The sequence below is a fragment of the Felis catus genome, chromosome A1 (genome assembly GCF_018350175.1).
Source record: "Felis catus isolate Fca126 chromosome A1, F.catus_Fca126_mat1.0, whole genome shotgun sequence".
Lineage (NCBI taxonomy): Eukaryota > Metazoa > Chordata > Mammalia > Carnivora > Felidae > Felis > Felis catus.
Genome location: NC_058368.1, coordinates 74,815,554 through 74,820,309, shown reverse-complemented (window position 1 = coordinate 74,820,309; position 4,756 = coordinate 74,815,554). Strand labels below are relative to the sequence as shown.

The 4,756-nt window shown below is 40.1% G+C and overlaps 1 pseudogene; it reads left to right on the top strand.

The window, feature by feature from the left end:
- Positions 1-3,629: 3,629 nt before the first annotated feature.
- LOC101086443 lies at positions 3,630-4,275 on the top strand (annotated as a pseudogene).
- The last annotated feature ends 481 nt before the right edge of the window (positions 4,276-4,756 follow it).

The window sequence follows — 4,756 nt, the reverse complement described above, 5'->3', positions numbered from 1 at the left end:
AAGACCTCTGTTCTTTCAGAGATCATGGGAGCAGCTACGAGCATTTCCCAACAAATTTACTGGTTTTCAAATGTTAGTTTCTTGGAAATTCACTATGATTTAATGGCGGGGTAAACCACCGAACTTCATGTATGTAATCTTCTTGTTAAAAGGTCATAGTCACAATGGTCTTGATATGTTAATTAGGAGGATTGGGCTGACAAAATGTAGGTTTTCATAAGTGATAGATGAAAACACTGTATTTTTCTCTGCATTTGCCATTGCTGTTTTTCGGCTCTAACTCTTTGGTACGTGGAATGTGGATGTTTTTTACAAAGACAAAAATCTTATCTTTATTACCATATCTTAATAACAAGGTGGGTTAGTCTAGCTGATATTTCTGTTCTCTGAATTGTATGTCTACACATTATTAATTGTGATGATGCTTCATTACAGAGTTCACATCTCAGATGTGAACTTCATTACAGAGCTTACATCTCAGATCCTTTTTGGTCTTAAGAAGGCCATGAAGTGTAACCAAAGAAACTTGTACGTTACTTATTCCAACAGCTAAACATAGAACTTTATCTATCTATCGACTGATTGATTTATCTAGCTATCCACCCATCCAAATGAGCATACACTTTTCTTCTCTCTTATCCTATTCTGTTTTAATATTTTAAATATTAAATATTTTCAAAGTTTGTTTTTATCAAGCTATGCATGCATATAAAGAATCAAGTAGTGGGGCGCCTGGGTGGCGCAGTCGGTTAAGCGTCCGACTTCAGCCAGGTCACGATCTCGCGGTCCGTGAGTTCGAGCCCCGCGTCGGGCTCTGGGCTGATGGCTCGGAGCCTGGAGCCTGTTTCCGATTCTGTGTCTCCCTCTCTCTCTGCCCCTCCCCCGTTCATGCTCTGTCTCTCTCTGTTCCAAAAATAAATAAACGTTGAAAAAAAATTTAAAAAAAAAAAGAATCAAGTAGTGAGGCGCCTGGGTGGCTCAGTTGGTTGGACGTCAGACTTCGGCTCAGGTCATGAGCTCACAGTTCGTGGGTTCGAGCCCCACATTGAGCTCTGTGCTGACAGCTCAGAGCCTGGAGCCTGTTTTGGATTCTGCGTTTCCCTCTCTCTCTCTCTGCCCCTCTCTCACTCATACTCTGTCTCTCTGTCTCTCAAGAATGAATAAACGTTAAAAGAAAATTAACAAAAACAACAACAAAAAAGGAATCAACTAGTTATACCAGATTTAAAAATCCAGTGTCCCTATATGAGGCAATCCTTTGGCTCTTGTATCCGATTCATTAAGTACTCACTTCTTTTTATACAAATTACACGTCGGTGTCTATTGACCTTCGGGTATGGCTCTTTTCCACTTAGTTTTTTTTCCCTGCTTGCCTTCTTTGGCACACGTATCCTTCCTCATCTATCTTTTTTCCTGATAAGCTCATATCCCACCATGGGTCTGATCAGTGCTCAGCGTTGGATTCTGTGTTACTCCGCGCCCTATCCAGAGCTCATTTCCCATTTATGTGGCCCCTTCCCTTCCCACACCCCTAAGACTAACTTTTCACATCTCTCTCTTCAAACCTCTAACATCTTCCTAGTTTGTCTTTCTAGTTGTCACTTGCAGTTGACCTTGCTTCCTATTTTTCTGAGAAAACTGATGTAGGTAAGAGAGAGAGAGCCACCAGCAGCTCTCAGGTATGACACAGAGCCCCCAGATCCCCCACACGCTGCCTTGTGTCCTGTAAGGACAGATGAGCCACCTGCACTCATATGTTTACCATTTCTCCCGCCCAACAGATCCACTCCCTTTGGCCACACCAGGCACAAATACAACACTTCTCCATTTTCCACACTTCTACTGGATAATTATTATTATCGAATACTTTTCTTACATTTTTTTAAAAGGAAGAAGCCCTCTCAACACATTTAAAGTCAGTCCCCACATTTGTTTCCTTCTCATTTTCCTACCCACAATCCCCCAGTAAGGCAAATCTCCACAAAGTGTTGTCTGGACAGATTCGTTCTCTTCAACTGAACTCTTCACATCTTCTCTTGATCCAACTCAATGATGCTTTCATTCTCACAATGCTTGTAAAGGCATTAATAAGAAGACTAATTCCCAGTCACCCCGAGACTTGAACATCAACATTTGGTGTAACCCAACTCTGACACAGTTTCTTCCTTTGGATTCCAGGAAACATCTGGTGTCCTAGACTTTGTTTCTCAGTCTATTTTTCTGATCTCGCCTCAGCCTTCTGACCTTCACATGCTGGTAAGCCCCAGGACTGCCTTCTATTTACGCTCAAACCTTTCATGACATTACCTAATCTCATGGCTTCAGATTTCCATAGCTAGCCTGAACCTTTCCTCTGAACTCCAGTGTGACACTCAATTGCTTATTCAACATTTCTACTCTGATGTCTAATAGATCTTTCAGGCTTACCATGTATAAAACCACATCCCAAGGAAGAAAGAAAGAAAGAAAGAAAGAAAGAAAGAAAGAAAGAAAGAAAGAAAGAAAGAAAAGGGAAAGGAAGAAAAGAAGAGGAAAAGAAAAGAAAGGAAAGAAAAAAGAAAAGAGAAAAGAAAAAAAAGAGAAAAGTAAAGATGGAAGGAGGAATATGCTTCTACCACTAGTGAAGATCATGCTTGGCTTCCTCATAGGCTGTTGCCCTTTACTCAGTCCAGCAGCAAATCTTATTAGTTCTGCCTCCAAATTCTATTCACTCTTTCCACCTTTACCACCACCACCCAAGGCAAAGTCTCCGTCTTCCCTCATCTGTATTATCACAGATGCTGCGAACACAGATTTGCTCTGTCTTTACCCACTTTTCTGTCTGTTCTCAACACAGAGACCAGACTGACTAAGTTAAAATGACATATTATGCCATGTGTCTAGTCAAAATATCATTTCCTAATAATTTTAGTTTCTTTTAAATATCTCTTCACTGTCTTTAGGAGTTTTAGAAGGTAACAAAAGGAAATGGACGTATTCATCCTCTGTTCCAGATGCACCTGTATATTGAAGAACCGTGTTATCAGAATCAGAATCAAAATGTCTCCTTAACAAGTCGCTACCTCGGGTAGTTGTGCTGTGGACTCCAGAGTGTGAAGGGACTAGATGAGCCGTGTGCTGGGGGCTCTGGGGTGGGAACTCTGGGGGGGCAGGGAATGCTGGGAAGGCTCTCCTTTTCCATCTGGAATTACTTTTGGGGAGAGGGCCCAAGGCAGAAGACAGGAGACAAAGCATAACCATGGTGTGTTTTCATGGTGCATCCACTTTCTTTGTTCTCGACCTTCCAGATGACTCTGGGCCTTATTATCTGAAGGTCTGATAATCACTCTGAGGAGCCTTAGGCTGCACATCATGCTTCTCTCCCCGCAGAACGTGAAATAGCTGAGCACATAAACATCTGATTGCCGACAGCAGAGGAAAAGTAAAACACTGACCACACCTTAGGGGTCATTTCCCGGGAGTTTCCTAAAATCTGCGAGGCAAGTCGAGGTAACACAAAAATAACACCACGGTTAACCTTCATCTTGTGTAATCCGGGTTGGAAAACCTGCAGAACCAAAGCTACTTAGGCTCTGCATAATAATAAAGTGTGGCCTATGAGTTCAGAAGGAAAGAACTCTGCTATGTGATTCAACACTAAAGAAGACAGAGACCAAGTCTACTGGAAAACACTTAATGCATTTCAGTGTGTTCACGGCCATCGTCCAGAAGAAGAAAGCAATGATGATACGTATGCATCCTGCTAGAAAACCTTAGGTGGCTTGCGGCCACATACGAACCCATATCCTTCAGGAGAAGATTTAGCCCCATCTAAAGCAGGGCTGCATGAGTGCAGGGGCAGGATGTATGCCGAGCAAAGAAGCTTCTGGGGATTTGTCGATGCATCCAAGACGGACAAAGGCAGATGCAGTTCCTCCATTGAAAGCAGTGCTGGGGAGATGCATGGAAATCAAAGACAGACAGGCGGGGGGCTCCAGAGACACCACAGGAAAAGAAATGTTCCATCCCTCTGGCCTGCAACAACACTTGATCAAAGGTTATCTAACCAGAACCTTTTGGTACCAGCATTATAACTATCCCCCTCCCGTAGAAGGTCCTCGTTGCTGTTCTGAACTTGTGGTTTCTTTCCACTATGTTGGCCCTGTCCCACCGTTATCATCCCCAGCCATGCGGTGTGTATTCAGATATCAACCTGCCTTAGCTGAGACTAGGCTAAAGGAAACAAGAGAAGCATGTAGAAATGGAGATCCAAAGGTAAAATTGGGAAAGCCTTAGAGGAAAAACCATGGGCGAACAGAGATAAAATATCTAATATTACGCTGAAGAAAGGCTTCTGCATTTCTATTATAGAATACTGGAATCCCAGTGAGGACTTCTTCCTAAGTGAGAATTCCACAGAAATCCTGTGGAATCCACAGTCTGTTAATGTGTTTTGATATAGTAAACACATACATATATAAATATGAAATATATAGAAATATATAATATTTATGTATATATAATTATAAATATAATATATATACTAAAATATAATATAAAAATAATATATTATATAAGTACATAATATTATATATTATATATTATATAATAATATAATAGTATATAATAATATATAATATAATATAATATTAATAATATATTTATATTAATTAATTAATATTAAATTAAAATATTAATATATTATATATAAATAATTACATATTAAATAAAATATTAATTAATATTATATTAATGTATTAATTTATAGTATTTATTT